Genomic DNA, 27,480 nt, shown 5'->3' with positions numbered 1-27,480 from the left:
ATTTAAGTGTCTTTTACTAACCATTTCCTGAGGTCTCTGATGAAGAGGCTAAGATAAGCAAGGGCATGTCTAAAGGGAGCAATATTATGTGCAGAGCCACTTGGTAAACTATAAAACACTAAAGAAATAAAAATACATTTATTAAGCTTTTCAAAAATTGTGATTACACTTTTTTTAAAGATAATCAGTGAAAATTGAACAAGTACTAGATTTTACATAATATTAGGAAATTATTTTTAATTTCTAAAGAGGCTTGTATTCAACTATTTATTAATTCTAAAAGATAAATCAATGGGTCTATACTGCTGTCAATAAAAGCCACCATTTATTAAGTGTTCACTATGTACCATGGAGTGTGCTGTTTTATATTTCCTTTTAATTTAATCTTCACATTGTATAAAACAGCTACTACTGATATTATTAATTTCATTTTAGAGTTTAAGAAAACAGGCTTAAGAGACTAAGTGATTCGCCCGAGGTCACATTGCTAGGACACGGCTACTACGGCCACGTCACTGCTGCAACTCAAGTTGTGATGCCAATGAACTCCAAAATACTTCTAAGAAGCAAAAAAAAACAAAACAAAAATGTTAATTGTTTTTATTAATCAAAAAGTTCAAAACAAAGTTTTAGTTACTTTAATGAACAATTTAAAATTGTATATTTTAGCATTCAATAGTTTAAAACCAATAGTGTAAGATAAGCTTCCTTTATTCTACCTTCAGGGGTAATAAAAAGGTTGTTTTTTTTCCCCCCACCTAACAATTTATCAATACTAAGCTGTTAAGATACTCGTGTTATGGCAATCATCTTTCTTGCTCTTTTACAGTGTGTGTGTGTCTGTGTGTCTAGATGCTTGTTAAGTCAAGAATATTTCAGGGCGCTTTCCAGTTTTTGGTTCAATATATTGTTGTATTCCACATCAACTCAAAACCTGAAACCCTCTCCAATCTATTTTGCATGCTTAGCACTTTTTGCTGGCATTTCTTTTGATATTGAACCGTTATTCGCTGCACGAATAATTTCTCAAAAATGTGCATCTTGCCTCTCAAGCTGCATCCTGGGCTCAACAGTTTGCAATAATTTAATACATTTCTGTGCCTCCTGTTGCAGTGTAAACCATAAACCACCACACGGAAGGTGCTCAAGAGAAGATCTTTCCTGTCACACCACACACATTCTTAGGTGAGGCAAGAGCCGCTCCTCAGTTCACACAAGGGCCCTGAACAAACTGAATAGGGACTCTGACTGCTGCTCTTACGAGCAGAGCAGAGGTCCAGTGGCTCCCACCCCAGGACCCTTAGCCATCAGCCTCCTCCCGCACCGCGAAGGGCTGGCGGTCCGCCCTCGCCAAAGCGCTCCCCCGAGCAAACCGCACGACTGGCGCCGGAAGCGCGCGCGGCGACGCCGGGCGCAGGTCGGCGCATGCGCGTGGCGGGCCCGGCGCCGGCAGGCAAGTTCTCAGCTGGTGCGAAGACTCGGGACCAGCACTCAGCGCTGGGTCGTCCGCAATCCGGTCTACCTCCTGCGTATTTTAGGCCGGCTCCAGCCGACTCCTCAGATTCAGCCCCAGCGCCATACAGCCATCCCCACCCCGGGGTAAAACGCCTTCGGTCAGCCGGCAGCTCCAGACCGGAAATAGCCCGCTAGGACCCAGCGCTTTGGGTCGGGGAAAGAGATTCCTTTTACTCACGGCTTGCAAGATTGCGTCGAGATTCTCGAAAGCCCCAGCAGGAACGCGAGCACGCTCTGGAGAGGGGAAGAGACGGCCGTTCGCTTTTCTGCTCGTTCCCTCACTAATCTGCCAAACCGCCAGCAGCCAAGCCGCCCCCTCGGGGCAGCCCGCGTTTTCCAGCGCTGGGGGAGGGCCCGAGGGCCGCCGGCTACGCTCGCCCCGCCCGGACCTCGCGCGACGTCACGCAACGTCGTGTGGGAGTTCCCGCGACGTCACGCTTCTTCCTCCTCCTCCCTCCGCGGAGCTGGGTGGCGCCCCTCACGCCCCCTGCGGAGGAGCTGGGTCGGCGTCGAGTCCCACCGCGTTGGGCGGTGACTGGAGAGTGGAGCTCCTCCTCTGAGCCGTCAGAAGAGTCTCCGAGAGCTGGCGGCCGCCACCGCGTTTTTTGAGAGGGCCCGGAGAAAGCTCACGCTGTTCTGTCTGCGGAGCTTCACGTTCTCCTAAGAAGTGATCAATGTGTCTGACTTAAGCCCGTTTCTGGGAAAGCACGTAGGAGCGGCCCGTACCAGATGGAAAGTTAAAGTTAACTGAGGAGGGAAGGAACACAGATCAATCTAACGTAGCTTTCCGGCTGGTAGCTCTTACCTACAGTTTAGTGATGCGACCTGACCGGACTGGGTGGCGAGGCCGCGTAGCAAAATGAACGATGTATATTTTGCTCAGGTTAAAGAAAGTTTCTGACGAACCTGAAATGAGACGGAATCAGAAGTGACGCATTATTTATTGGAACAACATGCTGTTAGGTAATTTTTTTAAGTCAACGTTTTATGTGGCTGTTCGTTTATAAACATTCAAATTATTAGTATATTTTCCTATTTATATTACCTATTTAAAAGAAGAGTTTTAGCGTTAGAAATTCTAAATATATGAAGTTGAAGAAAATAAACAGAATAGACAGTATCATAATATTTTTTAAACCAGTTCAGTACTTTTTTTAATACTTATAAGACCTGGGAGGAAGACAAAGGATATTATAAACTTTAAAAAGTAGAGTTGTATTTGGGAAATCGAAGATATAAAATGTAAAAGTAATTTTCCCATTCATTCCCGGTCTTAAGGGATGAATATCACAGCTTACTCCTTGCGAGTGGGCATAACAGGATGTTTCTGTACCATTCTAGCAATGCTGTAAGAACGTTGGTATCTTTATAAAAGAGAGCTGCTGAACATTCATTACTCTGTTAAAGTATCATTCACTTCCAAATTTTATCTTGTTTTAGTCTTTTCTATCAGATCCTCTTACAGCACTATGTGCTATGTGCCTTCCTATCTGACACTTATTGCAGTTTTCATTATTTATTTAATTAATTCAGTCTCCTCACTAGACTCTTAAGTTTCTTAAGGTCAAAACCATGTCTTGTTCACCTTTTTATCACCAGAAACTAACCCAGTGCTTGCCAGAGAGCAGTCTCCGTGTAAAATTAATGAATTGGGCGTTCCTTGAGGGACTCATCTTTTTCATTTAAGCGGAGAATATCTTTGAATCCATTCTAAATTCTTAGATTCTCTTTATGGGATTTTATGATAAATCACTTTAACGGTGGAAACAGTAGGCATACGTGTAGATACCTGCCTCCAATAAGGAGCCTTAAGCCCTACATATAAATTTTGAAGTCCTATGAGAAAACTTCTATGAGAAAACTTCTTTAACAGTGAAGCAGATATTTTGAACTCTTCGTAATACTGGGTTTCTCAAATTTTATGGCTTAGAACAATGCTTCCCAAACTTTTTCAGTACCTGGAAAAAGAATACTTGTATTACATATTGTGATAAAAAATGAGACTGCTTCCATCCAGAGGCAACAGAAACTAGGATTCCAGCCACCTCAGGCCCAGCACTGCCACCTTGAGGGTTGGGAGTTTAATGTCCTAGCATACATATTGGAGGCCCTTGGTTAGGATGCTCAATTTAAAAATTGTGTGGTGAAATGGTTAAAACGGTAACTTTTATATATGTACACTTAACCGCAATGAGAAAAATTGTGTACTGAAAACTCTAGGATTCTTAGAACTGTAAGAATTTTGGAACTATGTAGATTTTGAAATCATGTAACTCAAGCCATTTTACAACTGAAACTCTTTGTTGATTCATTCTATACAATCTGCTCACCTCCTACAGCTGGGTAGCTGAGGGTTGTGACGGGAAAAATCACATAACAGGTTAGACTGATATCACTAAAATTACATGGTTTCAGACCTCATATAGGGCACCAATTAATCTCTAAAATAGCCTTTATTTAGCTCCTTCTGTTTCCTTTGCTGTCTTCCAAACCTTCACTGTTTTCCTTAAGCCTCTATACAGTATTCTCACTCTCAGCAGACACCTTCACCTCTTGGTTAAACAAGACAATGGGACTCAACAAGTGTGATCTTCCTGAACTTTCCTTTTCCTTTCTCAACTCTGTGAATTAGGAAATACCATTTTGCAGAGAAAAATGCCACCCTAATCCAATTGCTTCTCATCACCTCATCTGTATCCACCCTGGGCCAAGCCACCGTTATCTTAAACCTCTTCTGCAGCAATAGCCTTCCTTTTTTTTTTTTTTTAATCAACTATCTTTCTACTTACACTGTTTTCCCTTTACAGTGTATTCTCCAACAGCAGTCAGAATGATTCTTTAAAACCCAAGTCAGAACATGACACTCCCTTAGTTTAAGACATGCCAGGGTCTTCCCATCACTTTAGAATAATATCAACCCCCTTTCCATGGAGTCAGGACAGGTCAATCACTGTATTCTACTGATGTTACCTCCTAAATAGGGTTCTGAATTAGTGCTTTCCTATCCATCCTCACTCTTTTTGCCCTAGTTTTGGCCCTGATATTTCTTACCTAGACCGTGCTTCCAATCTTGCACCTAAATGCAGTTTCCACACAGCTGCCAGAATGCCCAACCATTATTTCTGATCTTGGCACTGTCTTGTTTAAAACCCTTCAAGTGGCTCTCAATTGCCTAAAGATTAAAATTCAATCCCTTTAAAATGTCAAAGAAGCCCTTCTTAACCTTACACCTCTACCCCCCACCTTATCCTTTCCCTCTAAAACAGGAGACTGCTTATATTCCTCCTTCCTGCTCTTTGCTATTTCATTGTCTTGGCTCATACAATCCTCTTCTCTTGAAATTACCTCCGCCCAGATCCTTAATATTTCACCCCCTTTCTACGTATCCTTTAAGACTTAGCTCAGGTAGTGCAGCTTCCAGGAGACTACCTTAATGTCTCTCTTCACCCCTTCTTCCTACCCCCTTCCACAAATAGCCCTCCTCATTCTCCCATACCTTTCTATGTGTATCTTTGTCACTGCATTTAATGCTATTATATTGTAATTATGTTTATATCTTTTATCTTACCCAGCTAGGCTGCAAGGGGTTTCTTGATAGCGGGGACTGTGCTTTCTTCATTCTCCTCGGTATTCCTAGTTCTTATCAGAGAGTCTTAGAACAGTACTACCCAATAAAGCCACATATATGATTTAAAATTTTCTATTAGCTGCATTTAAAAAGGTAAAATGAAACAGGTGAAATTAATTTAATATGTTTTGTTTAACCTAATTTATCTAAAATATTATCATTTCAACATGTAATCCATATAGAGATTTATGAATGAGGCCTTTTACATTATTTTTCTTCATACTGAGTCTTTAAAATCTGATGTGTATTTCACCTTCACAGGACATCTCAATTTGGATTAGCCACATTCCAAGTGCTCAAACTCACATGTGCCTAGTGGCTACCATATTGGCACAAAACATGCCCAGCATATATAATGAACAAATGAGGTTACATGATTTACCTGAAGAACCAAGTTGGAGCTGATTCCTATGGAGCTGTTTCCTACTCTAAGGCTACTTCTGCTATTTGTGCTGGGCATTTCCCATCTCTCTCCCACTCTACACATCATGCCATTCTCTTCCCCTCCCAGCAAATTTTTTGCCTGTATCCCCAGGCAAAAAATCTAGTGATTAAACCCATTATGATTATTTACATAATAATGTCCAGCACCTTTAATACAAACACAAAATACTAGTAAACTGGAGTGAGCTATATACTTACAGTCAGAACTACTTTAAGAGCAGAACAAAAGAGATAATAAGAAAGATAAAAATAATAAGATAAAAAATAAGATAAAAATAATAAGAGGGATAAGAGGGGAGAGAAGTATTAGCATAATAGAAAATTATGCTGTCAAAATTTGTGTCAACCTAAATGAACACGATTTAATTTTTAAAAAGTTGTTTACAGTAATTACTAAGTGTTGTTTGGGGGTAGGGGTACACATCAATTAGTGATCTTGTCCCAAGTGCCAAAATGTTTTATGATTTGAGTTGATGGTGCTGAGATTCCAGTTAGGTTGAGCAGTTTTATAATTGTTTTAAAAGATATATTTAACATTCATGGAGGATGTCAGTATCACAGTTTTTCTTTTGACAGTCAGGTGGTCATTAAAGTGCTTATAAAAGACATTAAAGATTATACATTGCTTTCCGATTAGAAAAAGTAGCCTCATGTAGTCTAGCCAACTTCCAACTTAGGTAGAGAAACTTTTATGTATTTTGATTATCTCTATGGCTACATATACCTTCTTCATTTCCCTTTATAAACTATTAAAGTAGTTTGTGTTTTTAAGTACTTAGCTACTTCATTTCGCATCAGCAATGAGCAAAGTTTTATTAGATACATAATTTTCCCAATTTAGGAACTATCACTTTATACTTGATAAATAGTCTTATACAGTATACTGTGTGCTTGCCTATTGGCATAGGTTTAAATGATGGTGGGCTGATCCAGGATGTTAATGATCTGCTATTTATTGTCAGTGGAAAGAGGCATCTTTTTCTTCCAGGCCATCAGTTTGTATACAGTGGCTGCTTGGGCAGTATTTCATATCTCTGCAATATAGGTTAATGAAGCTTAGGAATTTTGTTAGATAGCCCTTAGGCCCTTTCTTTAACACTGGCATTTGTAAGAACCTCAGAGCTTAACCGCTGCAGAGATGATAAAAGAATTTAAGAGTGATCACTCAGACTGTAGAGTAGAAAAGTGGATTGTATTTTGGGAATCTTGAAAAACCAATCTTTATCTTTTTATCCAGTAAATGTAGTTCTATACAAATTGTCCTGTGTACATATATATAATGCTGCCATGATGGAAACTGTGGGAACAATATTTACAGTAATGTAAATGGAAAATATTATGAAGAGTTAACTGTAGGAACAAGTCACTGACACTTGGAGTCTATTAATTAAAGCATTCCTTGATGGGTTCACAGGAGCAAACACATTTAATATTCATTGCTTTGTCCACTTAAAAAAATAATGATGCACGTCTTAAATGGTAATTTTTCCACCTATGAATTAATGAATTTATTCACTGCTGGCATGTAGTTGTGATCTTTAATGTACTCATGCCTCACAAATTGCAGCTGTGTCTTCAAACACACTGGCTGACTTTTTCCCCCCGTTTTTTTCTTATTCTAACCATGTTTGAGAAAAACAGACTATTTAAAAAATAATGACATTTTGCTTTTCCTAATCCATATGTCAGTCTAAGGTTAAGGAAGCTTTGATAATTACTGATCCAAAAATGTTTTACGTTTAAGATTCAGTTCTTAGAGGAGGCCTTCAGTTTTAGCCAATACTTTTCTATTTTACTTAAGTTATAATCGGAAGTATTAGAACTGAATAGTGAAATTAAATTATATTTTAATTCACTTCTCACCCTTTGGGACAATTTGTTTTTGCAGACTATTTAGGATAGATAGAATTCCTCTTCCCAAATCTAGTACACTTATATAAAATGACCATATGCCCTGGCTTACCAGCAACAGTTCTGGTTAATGTCTGTTCTTCTGGCTTAACTATTAACAGGGCTCCCATTTACTCTAAAAAATGTCCTGGTTTGGGTGATAAGTCAAACGGTCAGAAGCTTTAGGGAATTTGAAATATAAACTAGTAAAAAAGGGAAGATTCAAATGACCTTCTCTTGTCAGGAGTATTTTCTTCTCAACTATGTACAGATCTATCTAAACTCGTTTTAAAGAATATTATGATACAGATAATGTAAGCCATAAAAGAATTGCACTTTTTGATTTATTGCTAGTACTCTGAAATTCCCATTAGTTGGGAAGTGGTTTGTTTAATACTGATAGAAAATGGGTTCAAGAAAAATTTGTGATGATAAAAATACAAAGTACTGTTCCTACTTATCTTCTCTTTTGAACCTAAAAACTGTATCATACAGGTAGAACAGGTACAGTTTTCATCTCTTCAGAAAGGTTGATAAATTAGGTGGTGTGACTAGCACTATATGTACAAACTAGTAGATAAGTTGACCCAAGACTTTAAACCCAGTCCTCTGGACATGAGTCCTGTGTCTATGATCTTTTCAGTACACCATGCTATTTTTAAATAATAGAATCTCTATGAAGCTTATTCTGTGCTTTTCTGTTTTTAATTTAGAAAATGCTTTTGAGAAAATAACCAAATAACGTTTCTGAAAAATTATTTAAAATTATTACCTAAAGGCTAATTTGCAGTCCCAGTACATTTTTCTGTTTACTTCAGAAAGCTTTACATTATATGAGGTTACTATAAGGACTTTTAAATTTGATAGCAACTTAATTTGTCTTATTGAGAAGAGGAAAATAAACTGGGCTCTCTTGGTCAGGATTGGAGTGAAGCACTATTCTATGGGTTAATCTCAGTTTTTTTAGACTTTTTTGCAATAATTTTATTTCTTAGTAATTATGGCACATATGGCCTTTTACTTGGTTTACGATAGATGTGGACATTTGAGAGATGAATATAAATTGACTTCTAATGGAATTAGTGAAAGTGTTTATACTAGATTCCCAGCTAGATTCTTTCATGTAGTAAATTTAAAACTAAATAGATTGAAGAGCCTTGGATTATGTTGTAATCTCAGAAGGGACCAGAGCAGGAAGTGCTCCAAAAATTGTGGCCTTATTTTACAGTCAGTGATGGTGTATGGCCATATTCCCAGCCTATGGTACTGTGCAAGTCCTGAGTAAGAGACGACCAGGGTTTATGCTCTGGCCCTATCTCTGGTTATCTGCATGTTTCCTAGACAAGTCTTACTTCCTCAACTGGAAAATGAGAATACTCATACTTAGTATGTCCAAAAGGGTGGTTGTAAAAATGAGGTATTATATGTGAAATTTCTTAAAGCTTGCCAGTTGGGAACAGAGTGGTAGCAGGCTTTCCAGGCAGAAGGCATGTGCAAAGGTTCTGCTGTGGGGAATCATTGTGAGCTCTGGAAAGTGCAAGTATATAGTAATGTATTTGTATAGGTTGATAGTGGGAAATCAGTAGCAGTTCCACCTGATTTTTTGAATGAATTATAATCCTATTAAGCAAGTAATTTAACTTCTCTGTGCCTCAGTTGTTTTATCAGTGATATGAAGGTAATAATATAAGCCTTGGGTATTTCACAAGATTGTTAAGGATTGAATGATTATATATATGTATTCAAATAGTGTAAGAAGCAGTTGTTAATAATAGATAAATTTAAGAGCTACAGCTAATCAGAGAGATCTTTCCAATTGCTAACATTATATAATTATAGTGAAATTGTTGAATTGCTATGCAAATTGTGAGAGATTTATAATTATAGAAGGGATTAAATGATAATTTGTTAAGTGCTTTTTTTTTTTTTTTTTTTGCGGTACGCGGGCCTCACACCGCCGTGGTCTCTCCCGTTGCGGAGCACAGGCTCCGGACGCGCAGGCTCAGCGGCCATGGCTCACGGGCTCAGGCGCTCCGCGGCATGTGGGATCCTCCTGGACGGGGGCATGAACCCGTGTCCCCTGCATCGGCAGGTGGACTCTCAACCACTGCGCCACCAGGGAAGCCCCACATCTTATTTGATTCAAATAATTAAGTTTAAATAAGTCTGGTAGTTAAATAGTCAGGTAGTTATATTGTTGTTATTTCCATTATATTACAAGGGATTTTAACCATTATCTAGCTGAACTGCAGAATTGTATAGAAAGGAGAAACTAATTTATTCATTTATTTCAGAAATTGGTGGTTGTAAGGAATCATTTATTTGACAGAGATTTATGATCTATTCAGCTTCAAGTCCAAGAAAGGGAGCATTGGTATCAAGCTGATTATGATCTGAGCTAATTTGGTGAAGACCTGAGTATATTTGATAAATCCTTTTGAAAATAGTATCTGCTATTATTGGGCTGTGTTCAGTAGTGTGTGTCCCCACTTTTTCTTATATCTATGCCCTCTTCAGTTTCCCTTTTTTAGTTCATTAGCTAATTTAACCACCTTCTAAGAAAGAGTTTTTTTAAAACTCAGATAATTATTCTATTCTAACATAGTTCAAGTTAAGTGAAAAAAGGATATGATTTTAATCAGATTTCTTTTTTATTTGTACCTGTTTCTTCCTCATTTTTCTAAGCTAAGTTTCTATCATTATGCAAATATGGTATTTACTTAATTAGAGCACATAACTGGCTATTCAGTTTTCTATTTTTAATCCACTTGACTAGAACCTTCATCTAACGTATTCTTCAGAGCCATGCTCCAGGATCACAGTATAGGTTATAATGAATTAGTTCTTGTAACCAGACCCTATTGGACATAGTCCAAGACAAACTTGTAGCTTTCAAAATTCTGTGTTTTACTATAGTGAGAAGTGTTATTTGAGGGTCCAACATAGTCAATCTATTTTTATTACAGTTTTACCAGTGTAGACTTAAACAATAAAGTCTTTGAATCAATGCTGGATATAAAAGTATTTACAGAGTATGTACTAATTGTTCATTTTGTGGCTGTTTGGCTCTTCAAAAATTGGCAGCCAAATTCAGGAAATGAAATGTAGTTTATTAGAAAATACCTTTCTCACAGAAGATCAAGTTTCTGTGCATCTCAGGTTTTGTGGGAATGGATCAAATACGTCAGACAAAAATTGGCTAAAGTTCCTTATTTCCATTTGAAATTGCTGTACTCATTTCTCAAAAAATCTATCGTAGTTGTACAGTGTATTAGTTAAAAGTATATTGTTAAACCAAGGAAAAAGTGGTTTTACGATATTTGTTCAATAATAATAATGTACTGGACTCCTCTTGGGCCCTGCTTACATCAGTCATTGCAGTGCAAACCAGATTCCTGTCAAGTAAAACCTGACACCTCACCTGACTTTCGGCTTTAACGTTAGCATTAACAAGTGATTTGTTATGGTATCGGAGGAACTGCTGAGAATTTAATTTACACTAGATGTGTTTAGTTTACACTTACTGGTGGAACTAGAATAACATGCCATTCATCTTAAAAAGTAAAACTGTGGGAAAAGAGACTGGTTTTATTGTGCTGGAATGGACTGAACAGCTTTTCTTCCTGAATGGACTATAGCCAGGTTCCAGTGTAGCCAGGTTCCAGGTTCCTGGTTCCTGGCCCTATAGTCAGGTTCCAGTGGTTAGTTCTATATTATAGTTAAAAAGCAGTATACTTGTTCCTGAGCAACATATATTTGTTTTAAGTTTTGTCAAACAAGCACTTGGACAGTGAATAGAGCAGAAGGTAACAGCTCACGAAACTGCTATGTAGATGGTATTTATCATTCAGTACTTATTATATGATTGAAAATTGATCACAATATTAATATCTTCAGAAATGGAAATGTTCCTTTCATCTCAGACTGAATTTCATCTACTTTCAGTTAGGAGACCTCCAGATGTAGACCTGTATGGATGGTCCTCAACTTAAGATGGTTTGATCTTAGCGATCTTTCAACTTTATGATGGTGTGAAAGCCATACGCATTCAGTAGAAACCATAATTCGAATTCTGAATTTTGATCTTTTCAGGGGCTAGCAGTGTACAGCATGATGCTCTCTTGTGATACTGGGCAGCTGCAGGAAGCTGCAGCTCCCATTCAGCCATGCAGTCACGAGGGTAAACAGCTGGTACACGTAAACCATTCTGTACCCAGACAGCCACTTTCAGTACAGTATTCAATAAATTACTTAAGATATTCAACACTATTATAAAGTAGGCTTTGTGTTAGATGACTTTGCACACCTGTAGGCTAATGTAAGTGTTCTGAGCATATTTAAGGTAAACTCGGCTAAGTGATGGTGTGCAGTAGGTTAGGTGTATTAAATACATTTTTGACTTATGATATTTTCAATTTACAGTGGGTTTATCGAGACATACCCCATCGTAAGTTGAGGAAAATCTGTGTATGTTAAATGTAAATTTTTTCTAGAAGACCTCATCGCAGAATTCTATAATATTGCTTTGTGTCCATAAATATTGTACTGCAAGCTACAGAAAGTTATCGATATGTATTTCTTAATGTTTCAAGATTCATTCAGAAATTCATTAGATTTAAAATATTTTCATATTGGAAGGAAGTGTTTCTCACTCCTAATCTAAATTATTGTAGAAGGGATAGGCACAGAACCTTCAAGGGAGTAGACTTACAATAGAACTTTGAAAAAAAATTTGCCATGTAAGTTATATTTTCACTTTGTCAGTAATACATAATTTCTAAGTTAATAGTTTTCTGATTACTTTTAAGACTATATGTCTTTAACACGATGAGCTATACCATTTATTTCCCAGTCAGTTTTTGATGCATAGCAAGTTTGGTCATTAGTCCTGTGTTATCCAAATTAGCTATTTATATAGAAACATTTTAAAAATATATGCCTGCTTTTCAATTATTTATAGTAATATCCACTCTGTATGTATGAAAATTAAATGCAAATTAAATACTAATTTAATGAATAGCCACATAAGGTTAAATTGCTTATGTATCTAATAGTTTTAATAAGAATGTATAATTAGTGGGCTAAATTGGTGAAGTGGTACTTTTGTCTTTAGCTATACCATCTACATACACGCTTTTCAGTTTAAGAGAAAAAACAATGCATTTACCATGGATACAAATTCAAATTATACTATTCACATAACGCTTATTTGTACAACAGTTAAACATCTTTCAGGAAATTAAAGTTGACTGCAAGAGCTCAATAAGATCAGCTTGTGTTAGAAGTGGATCTGTTTGTTGGTTCTAATATGAAGTCATAGCCTCTTTCCTGTTCTTTCTTCACACATTGGAAGATGTGTCAATTGACCCAGCTTTCGTTAGATAAGCTCTTAAAATGTTTTGTCACACTCTTCTGAGCTCCCTTCTGGCTGATGACATGCATTTCATGAATATCTCACGTGTGAACTTTGCTTATTGGCTCCATCTCCTAATCAATTTATCAGTCTGAGGCTAATTTAATATCTTTAGAACATGTTAAATCCTATTCTATCTTCTTACATCCAATTTTGGATTCACTTTTCCTATCATTATTTACTATCAAGGGAATGTAATATAATTTCATATTGACCTACAGTAAATTAATTCCTAAGAGAATCTTTTGGAGGAAAAAACATACTCTAGAGCCCTGAAGAAATAATTCAATCGGTAGTAGAAAGCACAATCCTTAGAGCATATAGAAATCCTTGGCCAACTAATCTGATATGTGAAATAATACAATAGATATAAATAGATGTAAAATGCCTTTGAAAAACTCAGATACTAGGCACAAGCAAGGTATAATTTGGACTATGTCACAATTCCTTCCTTTGGCATAGATGATTGAAATTTGAATTTTTTTAAATTAAGCCTTTTAATCACCTTGGTATATTGCTCTCAGAATACGTTTAACAAAGGCATCTTTGAAGTGATTCTTTAATTTGATTCAATTATATGGGTTTCTAATTTTTTTAATTTAATAAGATTAAAATGTTTTCCAATATTAAATCTTAATGCTTTCCAAGGTTGCTGATTTAATTTTATCTCTGACCAATAGAAAATGTATATTCTAAGTTAAGCTTTGACTTCTCTTACTCAAGCTATTTGTTGAAATTTATATATTCTATTAAAGAGGGGGGAAGAATATTGACGTGCTACACCTACTATGTTCTAGAAACTCTGCTAGGTGTTTACACAGAATATCTCATTTGATCTTGCCAACAACTCTTAGAGAATGGTATTTGTTTCCTTAATTTACAGTTGGAGAAAAGAGAACTCAGTGTTAAATAATTCCCAAGGGTAAACTAGCTTGTAGCAGAGTCAGTATTCAAACCCATCTCAGTTTGGCTCAAAAACCCATATGTTTTTCAATATACTACCTTTTCTCTTGATTGTAAAGACAAGAAACAAATGGAAGTAATTATTTTCCAGAGTCCACTTGAACTGAACTAAATTTACCAAATTTAGAAACATCCCTCTGGTAAGATTTTACCTGTAAAAAGAGAAGGGGCTTAGTAGAATTAATTTTTAGCTCTAAGAATCAGGATTGAAAATTCTGAGCCTTTGGTTCTCAAGCTTTCTATAGTCCTATTTCCTTGGAATTTCTCAAGTTAAAAACATTTAAAGCATTTTTGAGCACTTGTGCTCAAAGCACTCTATTAAGATCTCACGCTTTAAATAACAGGTTTTGTCACCTCTAAGATGGGTTTTGAGTCCTTCAATTCTGGGCTTCATAACCTTATTGAAATTTTCCTCTCAATTCTAACCAAATTTTAGAAGTACAACCTTCTTAGGCAAATCCTAAACTATATCCATATAAGAGTGATTAAAACAATACAAGAATACATACATGCTAAGAAAATAAACAGTTGAGACAGTTTAAAGCAATAATAAGTCAGAAAATGACAGCCGGATCCACAAATAATCTGGGCAAATATGAAGGAATGTGAGCTACTCTTATGATTTTGATTCACAATTTTGTGATGGCACTAAGAGGTTAGGTTTTGAAGTGGTCGTCATCTTCATTGCCAATGGCAACCCCATAAGTTCGGCCACTATACCAAAAAAGTTTGGGGGCAATAATTATATAGATTAAAATATAAAAGCAAATAATTTCTTGGTTCAGTAAATATTCCTTAAAATAACTTATACAACACAATTTTACCTTTTTACAAATCCTTTAGAACTCACAGAACAGATTTCATGTAGTAGAAGGATCAATGTAGAGCAGTGAAACAAATATTCGTCTGGGCTGCTATCAGGAAGCTGGGATGTTCTGGTACCACCTCTACCCTTAGATTGTATAATAGTGATTTAGCTACGTTTTGGGGCTTTTCATTCAACTAAAAAGTGAGAAGTTGAATTCATTAGTTATTCTTAAAGAGTCCTTCTAGCTCAAAAATTTCATGATTCTAAGTGCTTTTGGTAGGAAACACATGAATATATTCAGGAAGGAAAGAGGTTATAGTTGTAAAGAAAGCTAGCATGGTTGACAAAAAGAGTCATTGTGTGAAACTGTTGCCAGGAATAAAGACAAAGGAATGACTTAGACTTAGAGAATAAAAAGATTTTTAAATGACTAGAACAATTTTTGACCTGGGCCCTCAGATAATGCAGGGCTATATAAAATACATACACACACACATGTACAAACGCAGACTCCTAATTTGATAGGTAAATCCATATATCCTTAATTTTCCTCAAAACATCACAATGTATCAATATTTTAAAGGAATCAATATATGGAAAATACATAAAAGTTGTATTTAATAGGACTTTCATATATTTGAAACTAAAAATCCATTAAGTGAAAACTGTTGACTCCTCCCCCAAAATGTAGAGTTAGACTTCAAATTTTACCCACAAATTTTATATGAACTATATATCTAGTTTCTAAATAGCTTTCCTCAAAACCATAAACATAAAAACCACTTAATAAATCAGTTGGAATCCCAAATTAAGTTAATCTTTGAAGAGTAAGCCCTGTATTTTAAACATAGTAAGATTTAAAAATTTTAAGTTACTATATATAATATAGTTACCAGAACCACTAAAACTGTACTCAATTGACATATATTTATATTTAGCCTGAAAACTAACTGAAAAGAGAAAAATTCAACTAACTAAAAATTTTGGTCCATATTCTCCAAAAATTGTCCAAATACAGTTTATGCTGAATAAAATTAATTTTTGGTTTGCTGAATCAGCACATTCCTTTTGGAGATTCAACATTACATAGCTTTTTAGAAATTCAGCTGAATATCAGAAGTTTTATGCAAAATTGCCTTGGAGTAGGCAAGCATCCAAAAGGTTTCCCTGCAAAAACTGAAATCTCATCTGAACATTTATTCTCACTTTTTAAAAATTCTTTATTAACATCCTGATGAAACTCTTATAGCCTTTGAGTCTGAACGTAATGACAAAGTGAAGACTCTAAAGGGCCAATGAAAAGGTTGCATCAGTCTTGCTCAGTTCAAGGCAAGTCATATGATGGCCTACAGATAGTCCTTGAAGGGAAAGTATTTAGTATAAATCTGTTTTAAAAAGCAATTTTTAATTCCCAGGTAAAGTTCATGTGTCAGCTGTTATGTTAGATTGAATGCCCAGAAGGTGTGTACATTCAGTTCCTAATATTAATAACTAAGGGTATGCCAAAATAAATCTAAAGGGATTTATAACTTTCATTTTAAGTGACACAAATTACTAAAATAAATTAATTGGATCAATGAAAAAGAGAGGTAAAAGAATTATTTTAAAATATAATATAAATTAAAGGAAGATCCAAATATTCTTTAACCTAAAAAGGTTTTCAGACCTAATAGGCATGACAAAACCTGTCTTCATTCCTTTCTGTTCAGCTCAGCAAGTGCTTTTGAGCTCCAATAGTTAATCAGTTACCAGATTCCACAATCTTTGTTTTTCACACTCCTCACTTCTTGCTGTGAATTGTTCTTTTAATGTGCTGAGGATCACCAAGCAGGCCAGCACTATTTTTTTTAATGCCTTAAAAAGGCAATTATTTTATCCACAATTAGATTTGCCATATAAAATGTTACCATATAGCAACAGCCTGTAAAACATAATAGTATATTATGAAAGAAGTAGATAGCTTAAGATGCAACATTACATTAATAGGTGAAATATATTTAGCAAAATTATTCAACCCAGCTTTCTTAATGACCATAGCCATGCCCAACTTACAAAAAGTATAGCAAAAGTGATCATATACCAAATAACCTTTATCCAAACAAATCAATGAACATATATGCAAGTATTATAAAACAATATCTAACCAGCTTTATATAAAAGATATAATGCGGGTATTACCATGTTAAAAATAGATATCTTCTTAAACATCATTTCTGAACTTAAACTTCTAAAAGTGCATAGAAAATAGAGAAAGATAAAAAATATATTAACTTACCCTTCCATTTGTTTAGAAAACTTCTGCTCTTGGCCAAAAGCAGAAGGTGTTTCACTGCTGACTTTCCCTGAAGCTATGAACTTACACAGTAAATCAGTGGGAGACACCTCTGTGGACCACGCTAGAGTTTGCTAGACACTACTGCTATGTGGAAGAGTTCTGCTGCATCTAAGCTATATAAGGCGTGCAGTGGATAACCTAATATGCCTTTCATTTAACTGGCTGGGCAGGTTTCTACCGTCTGTGGAACATGGAATCACACCAGAATATGTTGGCACAACAGGCCAGTCAGACCGGTTCTTCTTTAGATCCAGAACCCGTCCAACCAGTCTGCATCAAAGGCTAGCCCAACAAGCTGCAGCGGCTCAGCTCTGCTAAGCTTGTACCAGGTGAGTTATCCCCACCTCCCGTCAACTCCCAACAAACTGCTCAGAATGTTGTAGCCTCCAGCAAAATAATTCAGAGTTCTAGTGGGAGGGGTAGATCTGTGTCAGGTACAGCAAGTGTCCATTGTTATACACCTCTCATTGTAGATAACTTGAGAGTCTGTCATCCTCAGAGGTAGGTAATCCTTTTTTAAATGTACTCCATGGCTCTGCAGACTAAAGCCTCTAGAAAGAGATTACAATGAAGAAGAATCCATAATGCCTGACCTTTCCACTAGTCCACTTGGTCTAGCTCAGCCTTGAGGGGGTGTTGATATTCCCCACAAGGGCAGTGGCCCTGAGAGTTTGAAGGAAGCATTTCTAGAGGGAGGAAAACAAGATGTGGATTGACCAGACATTTGTCTGGGTGTGCTATCTTTCTTGTACTCAAATGATCCTCATACCATTCCAGTTTTAAAATTGGAAAAACTCCTATTTCTACATACTAGGACAACTTGGAGAGGTTTTACTTTGGATATTCAACAGTTGAACACAAATTCATGATAACTACTATATGCCAGGAACTGTGCCAGGTAAAGGGTTACAATGGTGAAAAAAGACAAATTTAGTAAGAGATGGGAGCAATGTCCAGATTCCCAGTTAAACACGTCTACTAATCATTTGGATGGCGGAAGTGAGCAACACAAGATCACATTTTGACAAAAATTGGTTTGTATTAAGAGAGATCATGTGAGATTTGTTTTTACTCTCTCATGATACACATTTAGAAACAGTCTTTTCTATCTGCTGATGGAGTGATTCTACAACTTTCCTGCTTAAGTATAACCTGAAGTTTATACTGGACCTCACCTCCAGAGATTACTGGACCTTACCTCCAGAGATTCTGATTGAGTAGGTCTGGGGTGTTATCCAAGTATTGATACTTACAGTGATCCTGCTGCAGTTGTTGCAGGGACATGGGCTTAGCCTCTGGTGCTCAGCTTCTTTTCTATTTTTGTACCTAATTAAATAGACTATATTAATCACAAGTTGCCATATTCATCTTTATATCTCTAGTGTCTAGCACAGACACTTAGAAAGTGTTTAATAAATGCTTATTGAGGAAATACCTACTCAGGGACAACACTTGCTAGATCCCAGGGGTATCACAACTAGCAAGTGTTATATGAATCAAACTGCATTAAGAACTGTAATTAGAATAACTCAGGTAGTAGCACAGAAAAGGGAGCAAGTGTGACTGAGTATAGGAGATTACAAAGGAGATTGGTTTAGAGACTTTCCTTTTTAACCATGACCAAAGATTGCTATCTGCAGGATAACAAAAGGTTGAGGGAACAATAAAAAGAATGCCTTTGATAGAAGTAACAAAAGTTTTAGGTACCTGAGGACACCATGACCTCAACACTTAGTAATAAGGTTATTTTCTATAGCAGGTGTCAGCAGATTTTTCCATAAAGGATCAGAGATTAAGTATTTTAGGGTTTGTGGGCCAGATTGTTTCTGTTTCAGGTATTCAACTCTAACATTGTAGCACAAAAGCAGATATAAAGAGTAGTCAATGAATGGGGTGGCTGTGTTCCAATAAAATTTTATAAACAAGTGACAGGCTGGATTTAACCCCTGCTCTAGAGTGTAGCTTGTGAAAATTAGCAAGATTGCATAATTGGTTGGGAAAATAGGGTTGGAAGTCAAAAAGTCTATCTCTTACACAGAATCCTGCAAAACTTCAGGAATTGGAGGCATAAGGTACCTCTAAATAGTCTTTGGGTATTGGGCAGGGGTGGGGGGAATTTGAAGTAGAGGATTGGTTGAAAATATGCTTAAGCAACAGTTTGCTCCCTAGATCCCTTCCCCAGCCCAGGAGCCTGGAGACTGCCCCTCTTCAACGTTGATGAAAGACAGGTAGGACTTGTTGATTCATGCTGGGAGAGATTGTCCCAGGTTGGTTTTGGACTTGAGAATACCAGGCAGAGCTGGGGGTAAATGGTAAAGTAATGAGATTGTATTAGTTTCATAAGGCTGCTGTAACAAATTGCCAGAAATTTAGTGGTTTAAAAGGACACATATTTATTATCTTACAGATCTGGGGGCAGAAGTCCAAAATGGCTCTCACTGGGTTGAAATCAGCAGGGTTGACATTCTAAGATATAGAGAGTCAGCCAGGTTGAATTCTTTTCTGGAAGCTCTAGGGGAGAATCTCTTGTCTTTCCCAGCTTCTAAAGGCTGCCTGTGTTTTTGGCTCATGGCCCCTTCCTATCTTCAAAGCCAGCAATGGCCAGTCAACTCCTTCTTACATTGCATCATTCTGACATTGCTTCTGCTGCCTTCCTCTTTCATATTTAAATCCAGTTGTATAATCCAGAATAATCTCCCCATTTTAAGGTCAACTGATTATCAACCTTAATTTTATCTGCAATCTTAATTCTCCTCTACTATGTAACAGAACATATTCACAGGTTCCCAGGATTAGGATGTGGACATCTTTGAGAGACCATTATTCTGCCTACCACAGAGATTAGGTCAAAGTTTCCAAATTGAATAGTGAGATGGCCAGATCCATTCCGCTGCATGGCTTCTGAATGCTGATAACCAGGTTCATACTCCTCACTCTGAAAGCAGAAAACTGGAGATTTCTCTCCAAGAAACTCTCAAGACTCTCATCACCCTAAGACAGTGGTTATTAACTAGGGATGATTTTGCCCCTAGGGGCCATTTGGCAATATCTGGAGAAATTTTTGATTGTAAACAACTGGGGAAAGTAGAAGAGAGCTGTGCTACTGGCATCTATTGGATAAGGGCCAGGGATGCTACTAAACATCTTACAATGCACAGCAAAGCACATCCTCTACCTCCCTCACTGCTTCCCTACATAATTTTCTGATCCAAAATGTCAGTAGTGCCAAAGATGAGAAACCCTACTCTAATGTTAAGCCTACCAGTCAATATCACCCTAATATAAATAAATAAGTCCCACCTAGGCACACAGAGTTGCAAATCAGTATTTTTATGCCTCATTCTAAGATACAGAGAGTATCTAACATGAAAGAGACAAAAAGAAACTAGTAGATAAAAAGAACTTACAGAAAATAGTGTAGGGAACAGAATAATAATAATTTAAAATATCCACTATAAGAATTTCTTCAAAGAAACAAGAGAAGATACTGAATACATGAAACAGGAACAGAAGTCTATCTAAAAGTGGAACTTTTGGAGAATAAAAAAGAGATATTGGAAAGTAAAAATATGGTGGCAGGCAGAAATAAAGCCAACAGGAGTTGGAAGATAAAATTGAGGAAATCTACCGGAAGTAAAATTAAGAAAGCACTGAAGGATGTGTTACAAAATAAGAATAAATTGAAAAAGATGAAATATGGAATCCAGAAGTAGCTCCATTTCTTCTCTTTGCTTAAAGTTCAACATGACCACCAGTCCCAAGACCACAGCACTCTATAGGGCCACTGCACACTAGTAAGTTATTGAAGACTGTGATTTTTACTTCAAATTCACATTGCCTATGATTGAGGGAAGAAAAGGGAAGTGGGGCAGAGGGGGAGAGAGAGAGAGAGAGAAGAGGAGAGAAAGAGATGTGAATATGATTAGTTTTTGGTTTTAGATTTAAATTTAAAAGATTTTCTTAAATGCAAGTATTCACTTTACCCTTTACCAAGGGTTAATGTTCACAGATCATAAAATGAGGAAGGCAGTCAAACTGGTACAAGTACAAACGTGCACCTGCAGAAAAAGTTTGCATAAACATTCATATCTGCCAATATTCATAAGTAAAGGTTTGCAACATTCTATCCAACAGCTAGTAAAACCTGATTACAATGAAGTTAAGAGCATGTTTTACCTGAATAAACCCAAATCAGGAAAACCTGATTTTGAGCTTGCCTCAATTGTCCTTAGAGTATGGAAACATGGATTATTTATTTATTTAACATCCTGAGCCTCAATTGCTTCATTTATTAAATGAGGGAGTGTGATTGGATATATTTTAAATATCTATTCAGCTCAACACTTTTATTCGAAAGTTCTTTTGGGCAAGTGAACAATTCAAAAAAATATGGGAGCAAAAGCAAGATAGACCAATCAAGGAGACATTTTACAGAAGAGAAATTATAAAATGCAAGTTAATTTTTGGTTGTATATTCTCCAAAAGTTGACACTGAAATATGGATTCACATTCAAGTGATTTATTAGAAATATGCTCCGATATGAAACTAGTTAGGGAGTGAGGAAGGAAGGACCAGAAAGGAGAATGAGAAAAGCAAGGGTATGATTTCAGCTCAGCCTGGTGCCAGGGAGCTCTAGACCATAAATTACAAGGAAAGAATTTATCCCACCTAGAGGCAAAGGAAAAGGCCTTCATACTCCTGAACCAGTCACTGCCTACTGGCTGCTCCAGGGATTTGTAAACTTCCAGGCACTTTCAGCTCTCCATGAGAAGTGGTTCTAGTAACCTGAGAACGTTCCTTTGAAGAAGGTTGTAGGTGCTATAACATTAAGAGTGAAGCATTAATATTCCTGCTTCCAGCCAAGATGAAGATATAGGAATCAGATTTATCCTACCACCTAAAAAAGCAACAAGGGTAAAATGTATAAAACAGTGGTTTTCAAGACATTGTGCATCAGTCAACAAAGAACAGTTATCTCTAGAGAGAGAGTAAACAAACAAGGCGAGTCCCACAATCACTCCAGCTTACTGCCAGGAGAGAGTATCCAGGCCATGGAGAAGAGAGGGATTCCTCAGGTAGAGTTTAGTGGTCTTATGGAGATTGTCAGATTGGATAAAAATGCAAAACCCAACTGTGTACTCCCCTCAATAAACATATTTTTAGATATAAAGATGCAGATAGGTTAAAAGTAAAAGGATCAAAAAAATATGCCATGCTAATACTAATCAAAAGACATCTGGAGTGGCTATATTAATCAGACAAAATAGGTTTTAGATCAGAGAATATTACTAAGGACAAAAAGGGTGATTTCAAAATGATAAAGAGGTGAATTCATCAAGGAAACCTAATAATCCTACACATTTATGCATCTAATCATGTAAATAAAAAATATGTGAAGCAAAGGCTGATAGAACAGAAAGGATAACAGAACAAATCAATAATTATATTTAGTAGCTGTATTTGGAGATTTCAACAGCCCTTACTCAAAAATTGATACATAAATAGACAGGAAATCAGTAAGAGTGTAGAAGACAACACTATCAATAATCTTGATTTAATTGACATTTGTAGATCCCTCAGCCTAAAAACAACTGAATGCACATGTTTCTTCAAATGTACCTGGAACATTTACCAAGTTAGACCATTTTCTGTGTTCTAAAATGTCTCAAATTTAAATAGATTCAAGTCATACAAAGTATGTTTTTGAGCTCAGGAGAATTAAATTAGAAGTCAATACAAGAATAATGTGTGGAAAATCTCCAAATATTTGTAAACTAAGTAACACACTCTTAAATAACTCATGGGTCAATGATGGAATAAAGTGGGAAATTAGGAAGTATTTTGAGATAAATGGTAATAAAAACACAACATACTAAAATTTGTGAGGTAAAATATATAGTTAAATTCAGAATGCTTTAATGTAATGGTGGTAGGTAACTCATTTATAAATATAGTAAGAAGGTTAAAAGATAAAAGTATTAAAAATAACTATAACTATAATTATTTGTTAATGGATACACAAGGTAAAAAGATGTAAATTGTGATATCAAAAACAAAATGTTGGCTGGGGGGGAGAATAAAAATGTAGAGCTTTAGTATGTGTTTGAAGTTAAGTTGTTATCAGCTTAAAACAGACTGTTTTAACTGTGAGATGTTTTATGTAAGCCTCATGGTGACCACAAAGCAAAAAACCTATGGTAGACATACAAAAGAGAAAGAGAAAATAATCTAAGCATACCACTACAGAAAATCACAGAGGAAGAGAGGGAACAAAGGAATTACAAAATATTCAGAATACAATGAACAAAATGGCAATAGTGAGTCCATACTTATCAATAATTACTTTAAATGTAAATGGACTCAATTATCCAATCAAAAGACGTAAAGTAGCTGAATAAATAAAAAAACATGTCCCGACTAACTAATGCTGCCTACAAAGAGACTCACCTCAGCTTTAAGGGCACACATAGACTGAAAGTGAAGGAATGGGAAAAGATATTCTACGCAAATGGAAACCAAAATAAAGCAGAGGTTGCCATATTTATCTCAAACAAAACAGGCTTTCAGTCACTATAATAAGAGACAAAGATGGTCATTATATAATGATAGAAGTGTCAGTTCATTAAAAAGTTATAACAATTGTAAATATTTATGTACCCAACATAAATATATAAATACCTAAATATATAAAGCAAATATTAACAGATTTGTAGGGAGAAATACACAGCAGTACAGTAATATTAGGGGAGTTTATGCATGTTGTCAATTAATTTATGACAAAGGAACTGAGAATGTACAGTGGGGAAAGGGCAGTCTCTTCAATAAATGGTGCTTGGAAAACTAGACAGCCACATGCAAAAGAGTGGAACTGTACCAACTGTATAACACTATACAAAAAACTCAACTCAAAATGGATTAAAGGCTCGAATGTAAGACCTGAAACTATAAAACTACCAGAGGAAAACATAGGTGGTAAGCAGCTTAACATTGGTCTTGGTGATGTTTTTTGCATTCGACATCAAAATCAAAGGCAACAAAAGTAAAAATAAACAAGTGTGACCACAGCAAACTAAAAAGCTGTAAACTGTACTGTATATATGAAAGTTGCTAAGAGAGTAGATCTTAAAAGTTCTCATCAAAAGAAAAATGAGTAACTATGTGTGGTTATGGATGTTAACTAGACTTATTGTGGTGATGATTTTGCAATATATACATATATCAAATCATTATGTTGTACATGTGAAACGAATAAAATATTATATGTCAAGTATAGCTCAATTAAAAAACAAACTCAGTGAGGTCAGGGCCTATGTCTGCCTGTTCTCCAATGTACTTCCAACACCTAGCATAAGGTCTTCCTAGCATAAAGTCAGCATTCAATAAATGTATATTGCATGAATTCAACCAAATATTATTTGACTTGGTGACCTGAGCAAATTTGTTCTTTTCTCTAAGCATTAGCTTCCGTATCTGTAAAATAAGGGCTTTGGGCTAGATACTCTCCTAGGTCCTTTTTGGTTCTGACATTTCATGGTTTACTTTCCTTAAACTTTAATCCCACTCCCAGTAACATTCTCACTCATTTGGGAAAAAAAATGTAGAGGACTTCAGTACCCCACTTTCAACAATGGATAGAACATCCAGACAGAAAATCAACAATGAAATGTTGGTCTTATACTACATGTTTGATCAGATGAACCTAATGGACATATATAGCACATTCCACTCACATTAGACCAGGTGGACCTAACAGACATACAGGGCATTCCATCCAGCAGCAAAATACACATTCTTGTCAAGTGCACATGGGATATTCTCCAGGATAGATCACATACAGGTCACAAAGCAAACTTTAGCAAATGTAAGAAGATTGAAACCATACCAAGTATCTTTTCTGACCACAATGGTATGAAACTAGATCTCAGTAACAGGAGGAAAACTAGACAATTCACAAATGTGTGGAAATTTAATAACACACTCCTGAAAAACCAATGGCTCAAAGAATAAAAGGGAAATTTAAAAAATCATGAAACAAATGAAAATGGAAACACAGCATACCAAAACTTACAGGTTGTAGCAAAAGCAGTTCTAAGGGGGAAGTTTATAGTGATAAACACCTATATTATGAAAAAAAGATCTCAAATAACCTAACTTTACATATTAAGGAACTAGAAAAAGAAGGACAACGTAAGCCCAAAGTTAACAAAAGAAAGAAAATAACAAATATCAGAGCAGAAATAAATAAAATAGAAACTAAAAAGGCAATATAAAAGATCAGTGAAGCTAAGAGCTGGTTTTTTCGAAAGATAAGAAATTGACAAACCTTTAGCTAAACTAAGAAAGAAAGAGAGAACACTAAAATAAATAAAATCAGAAATGAAAAAGGAAACATTAAAATTGATAACAGAAATACTAAGGATTATTAAGAAACTACTATGAACAATTATACACCAACAAAGCAGATGACCTAGAATATATGGTTGTTCCTAGAAACGTACACCTATCGAGACTGAATCATGGGGACTTCCCTGGTGGCTCGGTGGTGATCCCAATGCAGGGGGCCTGGGTTCAATCCCTGGTCGGGAAACTAGATCCCACATGCATGTCACAACTAAGAGTTCACATGCCACAACTAAGGAGCCCGAGTGCTGCAACTAAGGAGCCCACGAGCCACAACTAAGGAGTCTGCCTGCCACAACTAAAACTCAGTGCAACGAAATAAATAAATATTTTTAAAAAAGATCATGTTTTTTTTTTTTAAAAAAAGACTGAATCACGAAGAAATAGAAAATCTGAACAGGCCAGTTACTTATTGAATCAGTAATAAAAAACCTCCCAACAAATAAAAGCCCAGGATCAGATGGCTTCACTCGTGAATTCCAACAAACACTGAAAGAAAAATTTATACCAGTCCTCCAATTCTCCTAAAAAATTGAAGAGGAGGGAATACTTCCAAACTCATCGTATAAGGCTAGCATTGTCTTGGTACCAAAGCCAGAAAAGACACTACAAGAAAAGAAAATTACAGGCCAATATCCTTGATGAGTATAGATGCAAAATTCATCAACAAAATATTAGCAAATCGAATTCAACAGTACATGAAAAGAATTATACATCATGATCAAGTGAGATTTATTCCTGAAATGCAAGGATGTTTCAACATATGCAAATCAATAGATGTGATACACCACATTAAACAAAATGAAGGATATAAATCATATTATCATCTCAGTAGATATCTAAAAAGCATTTGACAAAATTCAACATCCTTTCATTGTAAAAACTCTTATCTAATTGAGTATAGAAGGAGCGTACCTCAATATAATAAAGGCCATATATGACAAGCCAACAGCTAACATCATACTCAACAGTGAAAAGCTAAAAGATTGTCTTCTAAGATCAGGAATAAGACAAGGATGCCCACTCTTGTCACTTTCATTCAACATAGTAATTGATGTCCTAGCCAGAGCACAAGGCAAGAAAAAGAAATAAAAGGCGTGAAAATAAGAAAGGAAGAAGTAAAATTGTCTTCGTATGCAGATGATATATAGAAAAACCCTAAAGACTCCACCAAAAAAAACAAACAAAAAAAAAACTGTTAGGACTAACAAATTTATTTAGTAAATTATCAGGATACAAAATTAACATACAAAATTCAGTTGAGTTTCTATACACTAACAACAAACTAATGGAAAGAGAAATTAAAAAAACAATCCCATTTACAATTGCATCAAAAAGAATAAAATACTCAGGAATAAATTTAACCAAGGAGGACAAAGATCTGTACACTGAAAGTATAAAATATTGATGAAAAAAATTGAAGAAGACACAAATAAATGGAAAGATATTCCATGTTCATGGATTGGAAGAATTGATATTGTTAAAATGTACATACTCCCCAAAGTGATCTACAGATTTAATGCAATCCCTATCAAAATTCCAGCAGCATTTGTCACAGCAATGGGACAATCCTAAAATTTGTGTAGAATCACAAAATACCCCAAGTAGTCAATGCAATCTTGAGAAAGAAGAACAAAGCTATAGGCATCATGAGCCCTGATTTCAAACTATATTACAAAGCTATAGTAGTCAAAGCAGTATGATATTGGCATAAAAATAAACACATAGGGAAAAAAAGACAAAAAAAAAAACAGACACATAGATCAATGGGACAGAATAGACAAATGGGATATTATTCAGCCATGAGAAAGAAGGAAATTCTGCCATTTGCAACAACATGGGTAAATCTGGAAGGCAGTATGAGTATGCTAAGTGAAATAAGCCAAAGACAAATACTGCGTGATATCACTTTTAAAAGATTTGAACACGTAGGAAAAGAGGGTAGAATGGTGGTTGCCAGGAACTTGGGGGTTGGGGAAATAGGAAAGGCTGGTAAAAGGGTACAAACTTTCAGTTATAAGATGAATAAAGTCTGAAGACATAAGAAAATATAACATGGTGACTATAGCGATAATACTGTACT

The 27,480-nt window shown here is 36.0% G+C and overlaps 1 protein-coding gene and 1 long non-coding RNA gene across 16 annotated transcripts in view; one reads left to right on the top strand and one right to left on the bottom strand.

Annotated features, from left to right (window-relative positions):
* The window catches only part of RBBP8 (RB binding protein 8, endonuclease), a 95,599-nt gene extending 78,458 nt beyond the window's left edge, over nucleotides 1-17,141 (bottom strand). For 3 of the 15 annotated variants that reach the window (XM_089894986.1, XM_089894988.1, XM_089894992.1), the window contains exons 1-2: nucleotides 16,937-17,141; nucleotides 1,694-16,582 (exon numbers count right to left, since the gene is read on the bottom strand). The gene's annotated coding sequence lies outside the window, so the exon portion shown is untranslated. The remainder of the gene's footprint in view (nucleotides 1-1,693; nucleotides 16,583-16,936) is intronic. The other 12 variants (XM_089894989.1, XM_089894990.1, XM_022586816.3 and 9 more) reach the window with 10 other exon arrangements.
* The window catches only part of LOC149747609 (uncharacterized), a 46,334-nt gene continuing 20,459 nt past the window's right edge, over nucleotides 1,606-27,480 (top strand). Inside the window, exons 1-2 of the long non-coding RNA XR_016387603.1 lie at nucleotides 1,606-2,478; nucleotides 17,167-27,480. The exon at nucleotides 17,167-27,480 is cut by the window's right edge and continues 20,459 nt beyond it. This is a non-coding gene — a long non-coding RNA (uncharacterized LOC149747609). The remainder of the gene's footprint in view (nucleotides 2,479-17,166) is intronic.

The sequence above is a fragment of the Delphinapterus leucas genome, chromosome 14, assembly GCF_059928025.1.
Source record: "Delphinapterus leucas isolate spDelLeu-1000000601 "Yukka" chromosome 14, BTC_Dleu_Yukka2, whole genome shotgun sequence".
NCBI lineage: Eukaryota > Metazoa > Chordata > Mammalia > Artiodactyla > Monodontidae > Delphinapterus > Delphinapterus leucas.
This window is presented reverse-complemented; position numbering and strand designations above follow the sequence as displayed.